The sequence below is a fragment of the Thunnus albacares genome, chromosome 5, assembly GCF_914725855.1.
Source record: "Thunnus albacares chromosome 5, fThuAlb1.1, whole genome shotgun sequence".
In the NCBI taxonomy this organism is placed as follows: Eukaryota; Metazoa; Chordata; class Actinopteri; order Scombriformes; family Scombridae; genus Thunnus; species Thunnus albacares.
The window spans coordinates 24573555-24596942 of NC_058110.1; the positions used below are offsets into that span (position 1 = coordinate 24573555).

General features: G+C 40.7%; 1 protein-coding gene and 1 long non-coding RNA gene across 2 annotated transcripts in view; one reads left to right on the top strand and one right to left on the bottom strand.

Annotated features, from left to right (window-relative positions):
* The window catches only part of LOC122982117 (acid-sensing ion channel 1-like), a 50978-nt gene that overhangs the window by 15839 nt on the left and 11751 nt on the right, over positions 1-23388 (bottom strand). The gene's annotated exons all lie outside the window — the stretch shown is intronic.
* Positions 1851-23165, top strand: LOC122982119. Its single transcript, XR_006403396.1, has 3 exons — positions 1851-1861; positions 20119-20122; positions 23061-23165. It is a non-coding gene; the product is annotated as an uncharacterized LOC122982119 (long non-coding RNA).

The window sequence follows — 23388 nt, forward strand, 5'->3', positions numbered from 1 at the left end:
TCTATTACCTTTAGAGCTGATATAAGAAGTTGATTAATCAATATTTCATTACTATTTAGGTAATTGATTGTTATTTTTTTAAGCAAAATGCCAAAAATCACTGGTTCCAGCTTCTCAACTGTGGATATTTGCTGTTTCTTCTTCTATTCGAGTGTTGATCTGCTGTCAAACAAAACAGAACATTTGAAGATTTTTAAAATATTTTTAGACCAAACAATGAATCTATTCATCAAGAAAATATTTTTAGTTGAAGCCCTGAACTCCTTTATAAAAATCCACCTTATTAGGAAATGGCACCGACTTTTTCATATCACCACCATGTTGTGGTACAGAGGGATCCGAATCAGCGGAGCATTAAAGAGAGACCCTTCCTGAGAAAAACAGAGATTAAGCGGAGGCAGCAGAGCCTGTGGGCCACTATCAGTCTCTGAGGACAACTAATTGTTGGCTCAATGCAATCACTGGTTTCTATGTTGGATGGACCTGCAATGGCACCACACACTGAGAGGAAATAACGCCCTGGGGGAAGACTCCCTATGATTCCTCCCACCTTTGTCTGTGGTTCACCCAAATGAAGAAATAGGGGAATTTTTGTTGAAAGTCTACTTTAAATAACTACTGAAAAATGATACTTTCAGATTTCTCTAGTACGGATGCGTCTTGGTGAATGATGGAAATGGTCTTGTGAATCTGAATGGGAGACATAAATGTCTTGGAGTTGCTGGTTCACATTTATACAGAACTGTTCAATTTCTATAGGATCTCTTGCAGTATTATCAGGCCGCCTCTTACTCTCCCCCAGGTGAGAATAGAGTGAGATGGTAAATAGCTGCTTCGAGGACTACGACAGTCACTATGAGTTATGTACTGCTGTTTGCTGTACATTTTTATGACATAATTAGATGAAGTTAAATAGGTATATGGCATCTTAAAAGTACTTGCACTGCTTGCAAATTGTGACATGACACATTAATCTCATCATTCTTCTCCTGCCATCACTCGTGCTACATCATGATATGCAACAGATCCATATGGGATGTTAAAACCTCCTCTGCCTGCACTATTCCCTGCATGTCTCAATCATCACTGTCGCCTACAAATCTCCTGCCGGCCTGCTTGTGCCAGAACCCACGCTCGGTCTCTGCTGTGAGAGAAGGCAGAGAGGCCATCACAGCAGCAGCTCGCTGTGCTATAACTCCAGTGTGCACCACCCTCTTGTCACACAAAGCTGAGTTAACATTGAGGGAGAAACAGCCCCAAGCCCAGTCGGATGGGCAAGACACAGGCAGGGGCCCTACTACAGCTGAGGGCATTTTAAGTGGCAGACAGCAGGGTTAACAAGAATGAAATCCTTGTGTGTCAAGGGTGAAGTGTGTCTTAGAATATCTATCTCAGCTCATTCACAGTTTTACTCAAATAAAATGCCCTTAAAGTATCAAAAGTAAAGTTCTGATTAGGCAGAAAGTTACATCATTATCATGTTATTGTATTATTATTATTACTGATACATTAATGTGTGAGCAGCATTTTAATGTTGCTGCAGGTCAAATTTTTTACTACTTAACAGATCATCAAATCTTATGAGCTGATCATATGTTTTGTATGTAAATTCCACTTTCTACTAAGGCTCTTTTATAAAAGGTTTATGAATGCTAATTGACTGCTATATAATAAAGTCTTGTTAAAAACAACTTTCTGGTCGCCAGGTTGTGAAAAGTCCCTGTTGCTTGTGTTTATCCTCCTACTTGCTTGTCTGTTTAACTCTCTCAAAGATAAGATTGGCGATTTTTTATATTTTTCTTATTATCAACAAATCTAAGAGCCAAACCAACAATAAACTCATCCTACTTACAGGTATTTTGTGTGTATCCGAAGTCTGATATATCTTATCTGTGCCATAGACCTCTGTCGTTGTCCAAAAACATGTCAGTGAGCCACACTGTTGCACTGGCTGACATGTTCCTAACTTGTCTAGAAACGGCTCCAAAGACTAATAACAGCGATAAGATTGTAACTCTCAGGAGAGAGGTTCCTTGTACAGCAGACACCAGTAGCACGGCTCTGTTTACAGAGCTTAGCTAGCTTGTGCTACATATCAGAACCTCTTGACTTTGTAATGAAGAAATATACAAGGTAGTACACACGAAACACTGTCACAACACACAATAATGTTTAATCTAGCAGCCATCGGTGGCATTGCACTTTCCACATAGACTTCCTACTCAAGCTGTGGTAGTTGCTTATAACTAATATATAATTCAAATAATTGATTAAATGCTAATTAAGTGATTGGTTACATCTTAAAATCCTTTACAAAAATTATCATCTATATGTTGCTATATTGCAGCAGTCTATGCAAACTAACTGTACTATACATCACAGCCAGATGGGTCTATATGACCTGTACTTGAGTGGAGCCTTATAATGATGGGTCATTTTGAGAGAGTTTAAATTAGTCTCCAGAGTCAGATGATTGCATGTTCATCTGGCTGCAGACCAAGACAAAAGCTTGGTTATGAATTACTCGTGATTAGCCGTAATAGGTGGTGCTATACTTTTCCCTGATAATGGCTCGCCGTTTATTGGAAGGTGTATGTGCATAGGCTATATGTCTGTCTGTCTGTCTGTCTGTCTGTCTATATATGTGTGTTCATTTGACTGTTTAAATTTGTGAGGATGTCACTTCAGTGCATGTCTAATAATATGCAATGTATAATAATGAGCTGTAATCACCTTCCAGCAGGGTGCAGGAAAATTCATTTACGAGCGCCAAAAGGCTGTCACCAACCATTTCATCTGACACCTGACTTGAACTCAGTAATGGACCCAGAAGGCTCTCGAAATTGCATGTTTCACTTTGTGGCAACGTCCCGGCTTTCCTCATAATTTACACTGACTTAAATCGATACCGTCTTCCCCCGCTTAATGAAATTGTGTACCTTGCTTTAAGTTAGTCTTACAGTAATTACTTTTTCTATGTCATCTGAAGTAAACAAAATAAATTAGATCAAATCTCATTTACAAGTGTCCACAACCACTTTCGGCACAGTGGTGCCGTTCTCTGTGCTTCTAATGTGCGCTGTGAAACAAAATGGACACCTCACATTATGAAGTGCTGTGGATGCTGTGCAACAGTCAGACTGCTTCCTATGAAAAAATCCACATGAATAAGTCAAACACAGCATGCTCTGTGGTGAGATGGAAACCAGGAGTAAGTACATGGACATATGGTAATATTTTAGAGGGTAACAGTACACATACATGCACAGATGCACAATAGGGATACGCTGACGGATGATGCGTGATATACGTGCATCTTCATTCCCTCTGAACTCCTCTTGTAAAACACACACACACACACACACACACACACACACACACACACACACACACACACACACACACACTCACACATAGTCTAGTTGCACAATAGAGTACTCATAGATTTATTTTAGGAATAGCTCCATGATTCAACATCTGAGTGGCTGTAATAAAGCAGTTGAGCTCCTCTGGGAGATGAGTTGGGACCAGCTTGTACAGTAGATCTGCCCCAGGCTGGAGGTTGGACAGCAGGAAGAGTTATTGGAGCCTGCCCTGAGCTTTTGTTTACCGGCCAATTTGATCATCAGGGACTGCATCCCAACAGAGGAGAAGGAAGAAGCCATCTCCCTCATTAATAAGAAAACATCAAAAGACAGAGGTGCTGCTGGAGCACACTCTCCTCCTGGAGTAGAGCACCTTTTTTCGCTTCTGTGCAGCCAACAAACCCCTCTTTCATCAGCTGTCTTTCATTTTGCTACTCCCAAAATACCATACAGCGAAGGTGGGATGAGCAGCAATTAATGAATGCATTCATTACAGGGATTCTTGTCACTTTTTTGGTGCAGTTTAGAGGGCGGGAAAAACTGTCAGGAGGGGAAAAAGGCCCTGCAGCTCTTCCCCTGGAGTGAACCTCCTCTGTGTGACAAATTTCACACTCTACTGAGAGAAATCCGCTGAGGCTTTAGATTTCCCAGCCTGTCACATGCTGTTTCTGAATACCGAGAGATTAATTCATTTCCCAGATAGTGCATGTAAGCTACCCCAACTCCCAAACATGCAGTTTCAAGGCGTCACTACCTGCCCAATCTCAAAGTGACAACAAGGGAAAATTCAAGCTGGGAGGCAAGATAACAGACACACACACACACACACATACACACAAAGGTCAACATGTCACTATTTTTCAGTTTGTTGAACAAAATATCCAGTTTGTTGAATGAACGAGCCACGAGATCCTGGTCAAACTCATTTAACAACCTTGTGAATAATAAATTAAATGCACTATTTTCAGTGCAGCAGTCATTAAACAGCATAAAACTATATGCCCTGTCTCTTGAGAGTCCTCTATCAACTGAACAGCAGTGCCATTGGGAGTTTTATTGAAGACAACACTATGCTTTTCACAGAAACAGAGCTCTGGCAGCGGTCAAACTATATTAGAAGACGAGGTTTAAAATTCTTTGGATGAATATTTCCTCGTCATTAGCCTACATGTCTATAATTCTATTTTGGAGAAAATGAAAGAAAATGTTTTACTTCATAACATTTCGACTCAGCCGTCATTCATCCATTCTTTTCTGTGTTGTGCAAAGTCTTTCAAAGAATCAATCCTTTTTTTTTTATTTGCCTCATGCTGTGTGTGTTTCTTTGGTTGGTTGGATTGATGTGAGTGTGTGTATGTCAAGAGGGCAGGAGGTTTGGTGTGTTTACTGTGAGAACTCTAAACGCGCTCAGAGAAATAAACACTCAGAGCGGCAAACTCGGCCACCCCGCTGCGTCCTGTCAGAGAGAAAAGGACAGCAGACAACGACACGAGCCCCACTGAAAACATATAACACAACTCACACACACACATACACTTTTAAAGAGGCAGTTTCATACTGTAAAGTTGCATATAGAGAGCCGTGCATTCAGGCTAACAATCACATCTGCGCTGTCAAATCAGTCACAAAAGTTGTCAGAATCGTGTGGGACGGCTGGTGGCTTAAAGCAGGAAACGGCCTCGATGTGTAAGTCCCACTAACAAGACAGTGAGTAAAAAAAAAAAAAAAAACACTGCTGGTGAAGTGTATGTGGATGTGAAAGACTGAATGCAAAATGAAATGGCAGAACTATCTGGGCCCATTTGCAAAACACTCAAAAAATAATTGGAAGATGTGGAAAATAAGGAAAAGCATTTCAAGCAATATTTCACACCACCAATACGTGATAGAAGCGATCAATTATTAACAGAGGCACACTTATCTGTGACGAATGGATATGAAATTGATTTGCATCTGTAAACCATTGGTTCTTATAAATGATTTCTCCTCTAGAATGGCTAATAAGGATTTCAGTTCTTTTCTTATCAGTTAGGAGTAGTGGGATGTCTTATCCACAAAACCAAAAAAAGTGTTTTTTTTCCATTTTTACATAAGGAGTGGTTTATTTTTAAAATCCCACTGAGCTTACAGCAAGTGTAGAGTGTCGGTGAAAGTTGAGGGTCAGGTCTGTGCAGCCTCTTAACAGGCTGAGGTTGCCATGGTGACCTGAAAAGGGGATTGTGTGAGGCTAACAGCTCGTTTAGACAGAGATTCGCTGTAATCCTAACAAGGATCCTACTACAGGTCTTCCTCCTCTAAAAGAGTTGTGAGAGAGCGTCTCTGTGTTTATATGTTTGTTTTTCTGTAAGTAAAGATGTTTTCAAGGTAGCCTACAAGAACAGGAAAGAAAAGACAAAACAAACACTGCAGTCATGTCGCTCATCTGGAGGAGCAGCCCATGTCTAAGGCGCGGCTAATGAGAGGCATCACTCAAGGCAATGGCACCTTTTTATCGAAGTACACGATGTAATCAAATGACGACTTGATAAGTGCCTCGATGCTGCTGCACACAAATCAGAGAGAAAGCCAAAAACAGAGACACACAGCACTCTGTCTGGAGCGGCATCTGCATATTGACATTTTGCAACTGCATGTGAGACTCCAATCAAACGGAGGCACGTTTGAGGGACAGGGGAAGTTTGAATTAAACTTCTATTAAAAAATACCAGGATGTAATAGTGAGACTCTTAATGCTGGTGCTACAACAGCCTGAATATTGGCTCGATACTGCCGGAGATTGGATGAAACCTCTTGAGGTTTAGGGAGCAGGAAAGCAGATTTTGTCCCTCAGTGATTTCATAGGCCTTTGATAGTGAGGTATTTTCTTCTTGAATATTACACCCCTCAGCATTGCCATGACTTGCCCTGTGAGTCTTATACCCTAAAATGCTGTTCACTTTTACCACATTGACATTCTCTGAGCATTCAGGAGCAGCAGTGCCCCGTGTGTACCTCTAAATCCTTCGTTCAAGCTGGTCATGAGCTTGTATGGATTGTTGTTTATAGGACTGGAAGGAAACTAAAAACTTTTCTAAAAAAAGATGAAAAACCCAGCTTCTTTTTTCTTTCTTGAACTACTGCAAGGTGTTTCTTTGAAACTATATGTTTTGTAATACATTAATGTTCTGTGCGGCACAGTGGAGCCTCACAGTTAGAAGGTCCCGAGGGTATCCCAGTGCATGCTGGGATATAGGTACCGTCCCTTCTGTGACCCTGAATAAGAATAAGAAAACAGATGGATGGATGGATGGATGGATGGAAGAATAGAGATATAGGATGTTCAGGTGTTGTTAACCTTCAGTTTAATATTTGCTTTTATTTTATGTTAAAGGGGCCATATCATGCACACTTCGAGGTCTATTATCTTCTGGGGCTCTACTGGAATGTCTTTGCAGTTTTAAAACTCCTTATTTATCTTATACTGGTTCTTTACGCAGCCCATCAGTTCAGCCTCTGGCTGAAACAGGCTGTTTTAGCTCCAGTCTCTTTAAGGCCCCCCTCCCGATGAGCCCACTCTGTTCTGATTGGTTAGCTCAGCAGTTGCTCCGGAGGCTACATAAACAAACAATAGTAGTAGGGTTTCACTTCTTTTCCATGTTCTTCACTCAAAATGTCAACTTCTCAAATGCATCTGAACATATTTGAATCCGAATCCGATCCAAAATATGCAAGTGGACAACAGGAGCAACCCGTGGAACAACCGTAGCAACAAAGTCTATGAAATGTACAGCATTCGTGGCCAATCTGATGTCATCACAAGGAGGAAGTAGAGGTAAACGTTCAGAGCAGGTTTAAGCCCTGGCTTTTGACTTGTAGAGAGCATTTTTATACATGTTCACCTCAAGTTTGGGACCTTTAACCTTTTAACATAGACATCTGACATCATAACAGTATAAAAATAACAGAAAATCACAAAAAGCATGACATATCCCTTTTAAAGGACCTGCACCCTTCTGACTGATTAGATCTCTGCTCTGGTTGAAGGTGGGTGGAGCTGTTCTGAGAATTACTTACTCACCAAACTCCATGTGTTAATGAGGATGGTTGCACTTCAAAACCTGATTGTTTGAGCCTCGTGGGTGTGGTTTCCACTCTATTGGTTTTCTGCACATAAAATAGCACATACTGCTTATGCCAATTTAAAACAATGTCTCTGTCAGGCATGCTAACAAAATACCTCATATATCAACAGTGTGGGAAACACTACAGACACCAAATGGAAAGGGTTGTGTATCTATGCACACATTTACAAGCTGTGAAAGAATCAATTAAAGTTTACTACATCATCTCCACGACTTGCTGCAGTTTGATTATGAGCTAATAGAGATTCAGCGTCATGGCTGCTGCCTCATGTTTTGCCTGCACTCTTTTTAAGAGGCTTGCTCGTCCTTGCCGCTATGAAACTAGCAGCTCGCACTGACACGGCCAAATGGAGTGCAGCCAAGGATGAAGATGTCCCACCCTAACAGCTAACTGGAGAGTGAAGGAGATGACAATCCCACAGGTGCAGTCAGACTGGATTTTGCTGGTCGAAATTTACTCACATGGTGTACCGAAAAGCAGCTGCATACTTGCGTGGGCAGGGCTGTAAGTATAAACTGCAGAACACTTTGTTGTCTTTAACCTCTATGATTGAGTTACTTTTAAAAAAGCATAGAAACAATAGAATGAGAGGTCATTTCCAGCCCCAGACAGGACAATTCAATCAGATTGAACTATGACTTGAGGTGACCTGACTCTGTGTACTGATAAGAATGATAAAGGTGTCATTTGTCCCATCCTAACAGGACACTCAGGGAGTGTGTGTCAATCAAATACAGTCTGTACACACTCACACAGACCTGAGAACAGGTTTAATTAGCCGAGATAATTAAAATCACCTGTGTGGGTTTACCATGGATGCGTTGTGTTTACCAAGGCCCTGTGCGTCCATGGTGAACCCACACAGGTGCAGGTGATTAGACATTCTCTCAGACTGTGTCAGTGAGTACAGACTAATTAACATTTGTCTCACTCTCCTGTTAGCCTTAACTGAAAAATATTAAGTCAGACCAGATTTCATTCTATTAATTTCTATGAGGACCGGGGTGAGACATGTTTGCTTACAGTTGCCTCTTTTAATTCACTCAAAGCTTGATCTGACAAAACATCGACTTGCAAAATCACAAGGTTCTCCAATGTCAGTTTGAGAGAGAGGATGAGACTGTCTCCTCCTCCTCCTTCCTTTTGGAAGTGTTGTTTGTTTTGTTTCTTGTTTTGTAAGTGCACAATGAAATAATACAAACAGCAGAGAAGTAAGGGATGCTGCTTCAAGGACAGTGATAGAGATTAATAACACTGACATGTTTGATAGGAAGCTGTATATCATTTAAAACTTTGTGGACAGCTATTGTTAGCGTGCTAGCCATGTTAGCTGCAGTTTGTTTACAACCCTACCCATGTTACTCCCTGCTTTGTTTCCACAAAACACAAGTTATATTTCACTGGTCTGACTACACCTTTGGACCCTCTCCTATCATTCACAGGTCTACCTACCTTACACCTCAGCAAAGGTGTATTCAGCAAAGGACCATCCTTTTTTCTTTTTTTTTACACTCAATCAATCAATCAATTTTTATTTATATAGCGCCAAATCACGACAAAAGTCATCTCAGGGCACTTTTCACATAGAGCAGGTCAAGACCGTACTCTTTAATTTACAGAGACCCAACAATTCCCCCATGAGCAAGCACTTGGCGACAGCGGTAAGGAAAAACTCCCCTTTAACGGGTAGAAACCTCAAGCAGAACCCGGCTCTTGGTGGGCGGCCATCTGCTTTGACCGGTTGGGTTGAGAGAGAGAAAGAAAGAGGGAAGGGGGGGGGGGGGGGGGGGGCAGAATAACAACAATCATAACAACACCAACAAACCTTTTTCACAGCAGACATTTGGCCCCGTCTTTGTCAGGAAAGCAAAGGTGCTAATAACAGTAACAATAGCTTGTTAATGAGAGTCTCAATAAGCTGTGACAGAGGGACAGTGAGCCAGCAAGCACAATGCGAAGACCCTGAAACTGAAGCAGTTAAATAGAATTCAGCCACTGTTCATTTTTATTATTTTTTACACTTGTGCTTTTCCCACTGAGACATGTTAAAATGTCATCCATGAAAAAGGCCTACTGACCTCTAAATTCACCAATAAGTTCTTGTTTAAAAGTATGAATCTGCAGATAAAGTTTCAATTACATAGATGTTATCTCAACTGGATTTTACAGCAGGAACCATCTGATTCTCTTTCTTTGACACCTCTCTCTTTTCTACTCTGCCTTTGTGTCTCAGTCATCCTCCTCTATTTATTATGCATCCTTCCATCCTTTTTTTCCATATTTGAACCTGTATGGCCCACTTCCACAAAGTGGAACTCATTTGTCTGTCTTCAAATGCTAATACTGTAGAACAAATAATGAATGCCACTCAAAATTATCTCCACTCGCTGATATCACTGTATAATTAAAACAAAACTGTTCTTAATAACGTGTCAGAGGTGATAACGCAGGGCACTGATAACTCTTTAAAGACATACACATACACAAGCATGCACCCAATCATTCCCTCGTTACCAAGCAACAATGGAGTTATAATGAGCGAGACCATCGGGCCAAAACTAATTTCGAAGTATAAGGACTAATGCTGTGATTGCTCAGTGGCCTTCTATAAGTAGGTTATTGTCTTTAGTTATTTACTATTTTAATTAACCTTTTTCCTCCTCACACATACAGTAATTTCTCTTTAGCATATTTTGTGTTATGCTATAGCTAATTTCAAATGATGAAGTTTTGAATCAACAGTTATATTCTTCAGCTATTTCTTATTCTTCATTTAAAGCAGCTATAATCAATATTCTTATATAAATGTTTAATTATTAGGGGCGGCTGTGGCTCAGGAGGTAGAGCAGGTCGTTCACAAATCATAGGGTGGCAGTTTGATCTCCACCTCCTCCTGTCTGCATGTAGAAGTGTCCTTCGGCAAGGTAGCGAACCCCAAATTGCTCCCAATAGTCAGGCCAGCACCTTGCATGGTAGCTTGTGTGAATGGGCGAATGAACAGCAAAAAATACTGAGCGCTCTGGACAAAAGCACCATATAAATGCAGCCATTTAGCCTGTATCATTAGTTTAAAAATCTGTTGGATTTGTTAATAGACATCTGTTTGCTAACAAATTCACCGTATCAACTTCAAAGGTGATAATATCAGTCTGGTCGCCAGAATAAAACATTGGCACTGTACGTTTCTGCAAACCACAGAAATGTTGAATATCTACATTTCAACACGTGAAATACGTAGCATGTTAACATTTCAACCAAATGTATCATATCAAAATGTCAACAAAATGTATTTTATCAACATTTCCAAAATACGTATCATCTCAACATTTCTAAAGTGACGTAGTTCACATGTGATCTATATGAGTTGATCTTTCCTATATAGGAGGAGGAGGGGCAGGTGGATGGTTAGTACATTTCTTTGCAGCAAGTTGGAAATCAGCAGCAGAGAACAGAGAACACTGTTCGAGACCACCTCGAAACTGAAACCAATGTCCGCTTCCCATTTCAACCGACAAAAGTGAGAAAACCGGCTGTTTTTACTTTATTTTTTATCTTAATTTTAACCCAAACCATGATCTTTCCCTAACCCTAACCATGTGGTCTTTGTGCTTAAACCTAACCAGACCTTAACCACAGTGTTGTCACACCATAAAACATCATTATTCAACAGGTAGAAATGTTAATATGCTACGTTTGTAGAAATGTTGATATGATACGTAATTCACGTGTTGAAACATATATGTATTCAACATTTCTGTGGTTTGCAGAAACATTCAATGCCAACATTTTCTTCTGGCGACTGGGTTGGATAATATATATGCTGTTCATAGTTTTGACCTTTAAACCTTAAAATCAGGTCAGCTGGGGAAGTGTGTGAAATATCCTACATCACTTTGCAGATGTCCTCTTTACTGTCTTGTGAGGTAAAAGGCTCCTTGCAAAATTTAAAGGTAGATGCTCTGAGTCATGTGAGGGGTTAGAGCAAACGCTACAACCTGAGGGTGTCTAAGAAGTGTTCCATCAACCTGGTTTTTGCTGTTTGGGCTGAAAACGTATTGCCGGTTCCCCTAATTGAACACAGAAGTGTTATCGAGGTGGAGAGGTGGAAGAGTAGCTGGTCCAGACAGCAGCATCTGCAGGCAGCGGAGACTGACGACTGGAGGAGCATAATAAGTTTCTGCCGCTACCTTAAACAGGTGTGTCCCTGTCAACCGGAGGACACAGAGAAGGAGAGAGGGCCGTGCGAGAAAGCACGCCTGACAACTGGGCCTCGGCTTCAACTTCAGCTCCGCTCCACTTATCAGAGGAGCAGAGAAACAATGACCAGCAGAGAGTAAACAACCAACGCAAAGCCAATTTACTTTTTTCAGATATACCTGTCATTCCCAAGTGTGGCCACACACCGCAAATGACTGATGTCCTCTATTCTGGGTGGTTGTCTGAACATCACTCACTAAGTGGTATTGCCTGTTTTACCTAATGTCAATGCATAGTGGTGTGAGTGATGGGTTTAATTTCATTTCATTATATAAAGAGAACAGTTGCAGAATGTTAACTGTGAGTGTGTGGGAGGTAAACAGAGAAAAATGTTCATTCATCCTCACGTGTGTTTGATATCCAGCGAAAAAAGGATAATTCTCCTATGTACTCGCTTTGTTGTTATCTCACCTTGGTAAAAGAAGTGATCAATTTACATCTCTGATGAGCCCACTCATCAGTTACTAAATATTTGTCCTCAGTGCCACTCCAGAGCCATTTCAGCTCTTCACATCTGACACTACAGCGCATTAAGTCACAGAATAATGAGGGATATTAGCTTGTTAAAAAGTAGGTGCACAGACGGAGGTTAAGTGAACTAAATTGTGGCGCGATCTTTCTTTTGTATTCATGAACACAGACGCATACACAAGTACATGTCATGATCAGTAATCAATAGATCAGAGCAAAGAAGAGCTTCATTGGCAGCAAGAAGAGAAATTGACTGAACTATAAACCACATATTCACAGGTCAAAATGATCTTTTTAGGGAATTAATTGATTTAGAAACTGTAAACAGAACATTGACATAACCACATAATATCACCACAAAAAGCTGATAAGGCAATAAGCAAACTGTTCCCTATTTACACATTGACCACAAAGCAATATTAACTTTCATCTGGAGTCTTATTTGTGTCTACCAACAAATATGAGTCTTAATATTCACTCTCATTTAGGTCTCGTTTGCTCTTCACCAAATCCTGAGAGAAATATGTATCTCTTTAGCTGCTAAATGTTCTTCACTAGTTATTTGCTAACTTTGTCTGTCTGCAGTGGTACTGAGCAGGTAGCTTCATGGTTTTTAGAGCTTTTTTTTGCTGCAAACAGCTACTTGTTGTGGTTGGAATCGACACAGATGAGAGCAGTGAGAGTGAACCAAAACAGTAAAACCAAAACAATGAGCTGAAAGATGCTAACACACATCATAGAGCAGAAAGGAACTGTACAACCAGGTGTCAATTCACACTGGGTTTGTCACTACAAGCAAGACCTTTCACATTACATAGTCATTTGATAGTCAGTTAATATCAAATATTGATTAGAGCAGCTTGAAGGAAAATAAAGTCTCATTGAGATTAAAATCTCTTTTTCAAGTAAGACCAAGAAGACTGTGTAAGAACATTTTTACCCCTATAAATACAGCAACCAGGCAAAAACAAGACAACATCTTACATGCTATAAAAGAGTTTTACTCAAGAGTGTCATTAATCATTTGACAGCCATCTTAGACACACATCCATGATTTTCAGCAGAGTGAGCACATGCAGGGAAAAGTAACACCTGCCGAGCGTCTCAAGCAAATAAATCTTGTCAGGTAAAAGTCACTACACTTCTAGTGGATACAGTTTAGATTCTGCCACACTTAATGAATAAGACTGTTTTTCTCAGTTGCTTTGGCACTACTGTCAAATGAAAATCATTATTCTCAACACATCATGTGCAATTCTGAAATCCACTGTTCATTTTCTAACATTATCATATCCGTTTCTTTTTGCTTGACACGGTCATACATTTACTTTGCAGATTATTCTGCTTTTCTAATGGCTTGTATTACTGTCAAGCACATTTATCAACAAGCTCATCATGTAAATCCTCAAATGCTAAATATTGCACCCAACCATCATAACCTTTCAAACATAAATGTTTCCTATTTTCAGCATTGATAACATGTGAATCCACAGATTCAGTTAGTAACATGTTCATCCTCAGTGTTTAGTGCAATTTATCGTGTCTTTTCAAGTGTAGTTTACAGGGGCAATGTGTGTACAGTGAGGTTGTACTGAGCCATTTCTATGTATTTTAATGTTAGGATAGATATAACATGAAAACTCTGTGAACAGACAAACAAGATTGTTTGGACAGCAAACGATGTGTTGAGGGGATTTATATTTGTATTTCTAAATGTTCCTAATTTGTTGTATTGAGAAATTAGTTTTTACTTCACGTTCATTTTTGTCATTTTTTTAAACATTACTCTAGATATAAAACATTTACTGTGACAGTGAGAAATCTGTGAACAGACTGATGTTTATGTGAAATAAGTTTATTCAGTTGGCTGTAGAGGATATTTGACTTTATTATTGGATTACTTTAAGTCTCCCTCAGAGGTGACATTAAGAAACATAGTTTTCTTGTCATCTGTCTTACTCACACAGCTCTTGAGACATTTGACTGTGTTGGCTTAAACAATGATAAACGGACGTGTGGTGATATTAAACAGTCTCCCTTATCATCCTGTCCTTTTTCTTTTTCCTTTTTCCTCCTTCCTGTCAGACTGTAAATGTCTTTCTATCCGTCTCCCAACTCTCCTGTCAGTCTGCATTATAATTATGTGCAGTAAACACAAAAATGTCATAATGATAATCTTTCAAGAAAGCACAGCATCCCAAGGAGCCGGGGTCTCAGCAAATCAACAATACACCTCACAATCACACACAAAACCACACACCATGCACACATCAGCCAGTGAACTGTGGCTCCTGCCGCTTATTTCCACAGACGTGCCATTATTTCCTGCAGACACATTAAAAAGGAAAAACAACAGTAAGAAATGTTGCCTAAACTCAGGCTGCAGGCCAAGCCAGAGCCATCGCCGGTTAACTGATTAGCTCAGTAATTGTGGTGGAAATGCCAGTCTGAGGTTGATATAAAAGTGCAAAGGCACATCCAGGAAATACTAATCAGTCTCCAGGCTGTTCTGCCAGGAGGCTGCTGTTGTGAATGTCACTTCCCTCCTGCAACTGCATTTTATCTGTGTGTAGGTTCGTGTTTCTGTGTGTTGCATGTGGCTAGAAATGAATATCTCCTTCTTTCCCAGTAGTTTCCCTCTGACAATAATAAAATCCTTTAATATGAGCAGAGTAAATTTGGGTTGGATCTTCTTGCACATGCAAATAAATGACTCATTATACCAGTGTCAGATTAACACATGCACAGAGAGACCTCCTTGTTCCCCACTTGTTCCTATCTTCCGCTGCTTTCTCCCCCCATTTAAAACCTCCTCATTATAACCCTCATTTTTGTTCTACAGTAAATAGCATGCCTCCAGCTCATTTTCTTTTCTTCTCTCCCAATTCTTTCATGCGTTTGTTCTCATCTATAGTTCAGAGCGAGTTCATTTCTGCGCCCCTTTCTCACACCTACAGTGACCGCAGTGTACGTCCACACCTGTCACTACAACTTCTCCCATCTGTCTCTTCTCACTTCGTCCTGCCCTGCGTCCATTTCTCCGACCTGGTCACACACAGAGTCTCCGTCTGTCTGCACACGGTTTTTATGCAGTTCACACATGAAAAAAAAAGACATAAAAGCAGGTTTCTCTGAGTGAAAACCCAGCAGCTGCCTCTTGCTTCTTCTGTGTGTGTCTGTGTCTGTCTCAGTGATGTTCGTAGCCTACTGTGGTTGGATTATTTGATTGTTTACAGGTTTAGTGCTTGTCTGCTATCATTCAGCTCTGTTTACAGCCCTTGTTCCCTGACAAATGAAGGATTATTGGGAATTGCTGTTTGCTTGTGTGTGTGTGTGTGTTTGTGCATTTCTGTGCATCTGACTGGATAATCCATTTAAACCATGAAAACATTGTTAACATCCCCCTTAAATTCCTGTTACGTGGCTTCGTTTTTTTCCACTCTGTTTGACAATATCTCATATATTCTGCATCTGCTTGTTACTGCGCTTCATTAAGGAGATATCAGATTCATACTGAGTGAAATATTCAAATGCTATGTGTCATGTTTTTATGGCTGCACTGTTACATCAAATGAAAGTGTCTTGTGATTGTGATTCAGCGTGGCACGCTAACCTCGGACACCTTTGAATTTACATCAACGTCAGTGGGTTTTAACAATTACTGCCTGCACATCATATCAAAGAGTTAAACTGATCCAGCAGATACAAACACACGGCGCTACTCAGCCTCTCTGCTGCATCTAATAGAGGCTTTTGTGTCTCCCAGCCAACTTCTGGAAACACACAATTAGCCTGATTTGGGGTCAGTCGAGTACAGAGCAGCTCAGCATACTGAACTGCGGCATCATCTCTCCTCAGTCTCCTCCTTCTAAACTCCATCCAGCAGTCAGTGAGTCACAACTAGCCCTTTGCAAGCCTGCGTCCAGCCCACCCAGAGCCCAGCCCTCAAGTCACCTGCACTAATCCTCAGGATAAATAAACCATGTGCAAAGCAGTGCAGCTAACCCGGGCTATTTTCAGCCCCACTGTGCTTTTTTTTTTTTTTACCCTCCCCTTCTTCTCCGGTCCAAAATGTCTTCATAAAAAGCGTTTCCCCCTCCCAGGCTCGGGCAAATAGAGCGTGCAGCAGTACTGATCCGTCTAGAAACCAGCTGGAGTCATGGAGATGCTGTGTGGTTGTCCGCCCTTTAACAACATGAGATAATATATCTCTTGGGGTTTAAGATGAGCAGATTTGTTCGGGGTTATTGGAATGGGCGTTACGTTAAAGACTGATTAGGCTATTAGTATGCTAAAACAACTGGTGATGTTTTGAAGCTCGATGTTTGCAGATGATTAATCCTTCCTTCCTCCACCCTTCCTCCTCCTTTACCTGCACTTAATGATGCTCTAAACCTCCAACTACTTGTCCTAAAAAACCCCTCTGTGGTATGGTTTCTCTGGTCTCAGGGGGTTGGATTCTTTAATGGCGTGAAACAAAAGAGTTTTTTGTGCAACAGAGAGACAAAGTTAGGGGATTAAGAGAGAAATGGGGAAAGGAAGATAGAAAAAAAGAGAGTGAGGTGACTGGTGACTGGCAGACTTGTAATTCACCATGGCTTTTAAAGTTGTCTGTGTGATGACATACAATAGTTTCATCTGCAGTCGCTCTTGCGGGGACGCAGGTGAATGTTTATTAAAGTTACTGTTTTAAAATACGCTCAATAAAATTGCATTTAAACTCTCCTGCTGCGTTTGGCAGTCTCACTGCTGACAGATGGCTTTCGTGTACAGGATTACTCTGCATTATGAGCCCTGAGTATTCACCTGCTGATCTTGGTAATGTGGTTACTCCGCCCCTCAATCAGTCTTTGGAGGTGGTCAGCACTAAATGCCCTGCGTTCAGCACAGTGGGGCAAATATTACTTTAATCCTCTACTGTAAGTGTGTTGGTATGTTTACGACAGCGCTGCGGTGGGAAATGGGAATGCGTTTAAGAGGCTGCTTAAGTGATTTCCTGTGCTCTTAATAGTTCCACCTACAGTATCTTCTTTCCATCAAGATTTCTTCCTTTTTTTTTTTGTTTTTGAAAAACCAGAGCTCCTGAATTGGGGAGTGAAAAGGGGATGTCATGGGAGCAATGAGAACAAAGGAAAGGGCATAAGAGTGAGGGAAGGAGAGAGAGACAGATAGAGAGAGAGAGGAGAGAGCATGACATGAAAACATAATGAGGATTGTCATGCCCATGGGGGTTGATGTGAGGAATGCACCGCGCAGGGGTTGAGACGAAGGAGGAATGCAGAACGATTTTAAAGACGGTAGAGAGAGTGGGGACAAAATCAGGATAAACACTGTGACTGAGAGGTGACATAACTTTGCAAGCTCAGCGCAGGAGGATGTGACAGGTTCAGGAGCCAGGATGTGGAGCGCAGCTGTGCTGACCCACAAGCCGCTGGGCGATGTGGGTGGTGGCTGTGCTTCACATCTGTCGCTTCAGGCCCCAAAACCCAGAGGAAATGCAAGCTTAAGTATATTCTTGCCAAGGGAAAGATGGACTGTTTCACCCCAAAGAGCCTGGTACTTTTCCAGCTCCCAGCAGTGCTGTAGTTGTCAGGGAAATCTGAGCTCATTGTCACCCTCTGGGTTGCTTTTAGAGAGTTCAGGTTGGGGCTAAAGACCATCACTACATGAGTTTTACAGCAATCAAACTGGAAATCAGACATGAAAACATGCTGAGTGCATTTGCAACTGTAATCCTGCTACTCCAATGAAAACATCACAGTGCAGAAATGATATTATACTGAGGATTTCAAAGGACCACGGTAGTGGCTTTGTATGTTTTATTCCATCCCTGGAGAATATATTTTACATTACTGCTGACCATTTTCCAAAGCAGACCGTGCATTTTAAATTTCCTACCTTCCAGACAACCATTGGATTCAGTTCATGCCGGCACAGTTTGAAAATCAACTTGCAGAAATTTGCAGCCTGCTGGAGAGATGTAATCCATCACTGTATAAACAGTATTTAGTCGCCTTAAGTAATTTATTTATTGTCAAGGTTAGTTTATCTATGCTGCAATATGCAAGTGGTAACTGCTTTGAAAACTGCAATGCTTTGGGAAAAGATCCTAATAGGTGATGTAATTAAGATATACAGAATTTATAGTTAATGAGCCAAAACATGCTGAAATGCTCCTTTAAGGCTTTTAGTACTGTACTTCTCAAACTGGCTTTCTTAATATATTTACAGCAGCACGACCTACAAATTATGAAATAGTATAAAATGCAGTGATTCTCATACCACCAAGCTGTCTCCTCTCTTCTTCTAGGGATGGCGTGTCTTACATTTTGTCTACAAAATCTGCAAATGCATGTTGCCTTCTTGAGACATGACAGCTGCGATCAGAGTACAGAAATTATAACACAACTGTCATGACAGCAGTGTGCTGGGAGCTTGCAAACACACATCTATTCCCCGGGTAGACCTGTCAAAGCCTGACTCTGACAAACAAAAAAGGGCCACGCATCAGACCAAGAGAAGGGCTCGTCAGAGTAGGACTGTGGCTCTGTTTTCCTTTACTGGAGTTCACTGGTGAGTGGGTTTTAAAATAAGCACAGTTTGCTGTTTACTACAGAAATACCTCTGAGTCCAATTAGCAGTGATGATTCTGCACTGGGTTCTCTCGATAACTCCCTAATAACTACCGGAGCCATTTATCTGTTTCTCAAAGTGCTTCGCTGAGTGAAGCAACACAATAACTTCTGCACAAGTCTGTTTGGTCTTCTGTCTTACTGTCTTGGAAAATGATTAATTAACCAAGGAATATCATTGAAAAATGGTGGAAAAACACAAATTCAGCAATGAGAAAAACTATTTCTGCTGTATAAGGGGTTAAAGATCCCCTAAAGGCATTTATTAAGATTCCAGAGTCTATGAATATGAAAATATTGTTCAAGTGTCTCCTACTTAACTGTAAAGTCCATTCTTAATGTATGTGCACTGGAGGCTTCAAGTTTCCACATCACACTTGTTTAAGTTGCCTACTGGACCACGATTGGCTCCAAACTAGATTTCGCAAATCATGCTCATAGTTCCACCCCTTACAATGAATGTGAAAACAGCTTTCCAGTGTCAAACTCTACACATACATCGTTCTGTAGAGTGAAGCTCAAACATTCAACTGGAACAAGAAGAGGAAATACATTTTTGAGTGGAGGGAGACTTTAATATTTTAATAAGTAGGATAAAGACTCCTCAGAAAGAAAATGCTGTCTCAGTTTTTAATTAAAATCAAATACAAGATCGCAGAACAATTTGAAACCTGTCTAGGAGAATCTCATATTAAAGTGGATATAATCTGTTTTTGTGTGCATGAACAACAGTTAAAACTAATATTTAATACCTTGTTGGGGGCTACTGTTCATCAAGCTGATATATAACTGAACATTACCCGAGCTGAAGAGGAAATATTAGCTGAGAAGATGCATAAAAACAAACTGGTACATTTATAATTCTGTGACAGCAGATGACAAGGTATCGTCAACTTTCTGTACGCACCATCAATCAGAAAAGTCTACTCTCAAGGCCACTTACAGTTGTAGAATCACTCTTTTGTTTTTCCCATTATATGATACGAAATTACTTATTTTAAAAAAAAAAAGAAGCGATCCTGTCAATTCAGTTGAGTACGGAATCTGTATTCTTATCGCAAACGGTTCAAAATAGTGTCTTATCAGCCTTTTTCTCTTTCTTTTGATCTTTTCACAAAGAACAGTCAGTTGGGATATACCTCTTTCTTTATTCATCAGGCACTTTGCAATGAAACAATGAAAAGATTAACAATGCAATGCATCAAAGACGGTCTTCAAAGGAAGTGCATTTTCCAGTTTTCTGGAGCTGTGCGGTGATGTAGATAACAAAGGGAAGTTGAGAGGGGAGAAATAAAGGCCTTAAACCTCTCCAGGGGAAACACCTCTCTGCTGCCACTATGTTCTGGCCAGATGCAATTTCCTGAGCACCGCGCAGCTCTTCAAAGTGAAGAGAAATTGCTTTATCACAGTAGACACAGTAGAGAGCTGAAGGAGGTGGGAGGAGGGGGACAGTTTGAGAAACAGTCTTTGACTTGGGAGTTACATAAATTAACTACTACATAAATTATCCATCCCCCCTTAAAATTAGAAGAAAACACAGAAAGGTCAATAAAATGCTTGGGTGGGTGTTAGGACTACAGACCAATCATACACACACACACACACACACACACACACACACACACACACACACACACAAACATGCAAACACACATATACACAAACAACTATTTATGTGCTTAATATGTATGTGTTTTGTAACTGAAATGAATTATTGAGACAGCAGTAACCAAATGTTTGGAAGCATGTGCTCACGACTAGAAGGGCTGTCTCAAATCCTATCAGGGAAAAAGTCATAATAAAATGTTTGGGTTAGGATAAGGGCACCACTGCATCACTACTGCATCACTACTGCATCATTAAAGTGCAACAGAACCACCCCAACAAGTTTGAGGAAATGAATACTTTCTCTTCTCATTCTGAGGGTGACAAACTCAGTTATGGTCTCGTTATGTGTCTGAGATTTGAGGTTGAAAGGTGGCCTATGCATAATCTTAAGAGGTGTTTTTCAAAGAAGACATTTTGACTTGTCATAGTAGGAAAAGCGCAGGTGTTACTAATAATATTAACAATGGCCCCATTATTTTCAAGTGTCCCTGGTAGCCATGACAGTGTGACAGTGAACCAGCACACACAATACCAGGACCTTGAAAGTGAAACAGCTAAATGGAATTCAGCCATCATTCATTTTATTATTAACACTTGTGCTTTTCTTATTGTGACATGTCAAAATGTCTGTGAAAGAGGTCTATTACTACGATTCTATGTGCTCAAAAATACCAAAAAACACCTTTAAATTTCTCTCTCAATTAATTTGTTGTTCTAATTAAATGACAGGCTGTACTTTACGTGAATGTTAAGTAATTAAGTAATTAGTTAATGTTATGTTAAACTCCTGAAGTTCGCACTATGACGACACTACGATCATCAGACTCATCCAAGATGGCGACGAGTCTACATATCAGAGGGAGGTTGAATGGCAGATGCTCTGGTGCAGTCAGACCAACTTGGAGCTGAACACGCTCAAGACTGTAGGAATGACATTGGACTCTAGGAGAAACCCCTAAGCACTGCTTCCCCCCACAATAGCCGACAGCCCCGTGTCAACTGAGGAGACCTTCAAGTTTGTGGGAACTACCATTTCTCAACACCTGAAGTGGGACGACAACATGAACTCCATCCTCAAAAAGGCCCAGCAGAGGATGTACTTTCTGGAAGTATTGTCTGCCACTGGAGCTGTTGAGCCACAAAACAGGATAGGAAGAGACTGCAGTGAACAGTAAGGGCAGCAGAAAAAGTCATTGGTACTCCCATACCCACAATCCAGGACTGTACTCGTCAAGAACCAGGAAATAGGCAGGAGAAAATTATTACAGATTCCTCACACTCGGGACAAAATCCTCCCCTCCGGCAGGCACTACAGATCTTCACATCTACAAATACTGTAATCTGCTTCTATGCAATCTATGCACTCTATGCATTGCCTCTGTGCACCGTCTGTTGGCATCTATGTTCTATCGGACTCAAACTTAGCTTTATGGCACTTACTCGTGTTGTTTTCTACTGACTAGATCCGTACTTGTGTTGCATCACCTCTCAGGTGTACGACGCTTTGGATAAAAGTGTCTGCTAAATGAAAAACTGTAATTGTAATTGTATTGTACAAATACTCACACATCGCAGTTTCATTCCCATACATGATGCACATTATTGTTGTTTGCAATATTTTCAATACCATACACACTTGCACTTTATGTATGTTGTTTGTCGTCTGTATAATCTGTATATTGCTTCTATATTATGTATTGTCTGTCAATAATATGTACACTGCCTTTATATTGCTTGAGAGACACCAACAGCTGGAACCAAATTCCTTGTGTGTGAATAAATCTGATTCTGATTCTTGTGTGTAAGTTTCTAATTTCACCACTAACGAAGTAAGAAGAAATTAATCAAGTTTTATTTCCAGTTTAGATGAGCCAAAAGTCACAGCAAATGGCTCAACAGCTAAACAATTACAGTATATGACTATTTCTGTGGTAGACATCCTAAACAAACCATATCCCACAGCTTTCCTCTGTGAATGGAACTTGCTCAGGTGACATCAGGTCTACAGTAAGGTCAGAACCTCGGTCACATATCAACTGGTGGTTGTGTATGGGTGGGAGATGGTAACCCCTGTCCTCCTCGATCTTTCTCCAGCTGTCCACTAACTCCTGGTCAATGACTTTGACCCTTACCCCTTTGATCCAGACGGGATTCTCAACATCTAATGAGATGTTCTGCTCTGTGAAACATCTTGTCACCGAAGAGGTGGACAGAAAGAGGGAGGTGCAACATGTGTGGGGTTGACTTAAAGCCAACGAATCTGTACCGGGGATGGATGATGGCCAGAAGGGACGCTGCTAACTCAACAGGGACCACCAGGAACAACTCAGTGGCACTCCCTTATCTGTCTGGACTATGAGAACACTTTAAAATCGAACTGAAATCACATTTAATCATCCCTGCAGTCAAAAACAATGTTTTTCAATGTATTGTTAGTTTTGTATTATTAAAATGAAAAAAGGTATTTGGGCAAATATCAGAAATGCTCCTTTTTGTCTCAGACAGCATGTTGGTGTCTGTGTTTGACTGACGATAACTGGCAGGCTACCGAGTTAGTTATCAAACTGCTGCAGCTACAAGTCATGGGCAGACAGACTGTCATGAGAGCAACAACCAAATCAGCATCTAATGGGTCCAGAGTGACATTTGCAGGTATGTTAACATGCTGTTTAATGTGCTGCAGCTGAGCAGCTAATTAGCCATCTGACCTGCTAACATTCACTTTTCCTTGACAAATGTTTGTTTGGTGGTTCATTCAGCAAGCTAAGGTGCAGGACAAGATGTGTTTGTAATTTAAAGAAGAAGGAAACTTTAGCAGGAAAGCTAATGTGGGTTGTTGTTCAGAGTCTGTGGCTCTTGTGTAGCAGGATGCTATCAGGCTCAGTGCGACCGTCTGCTCTGCCTATGATTGAACACCACATTATCGCTTTATT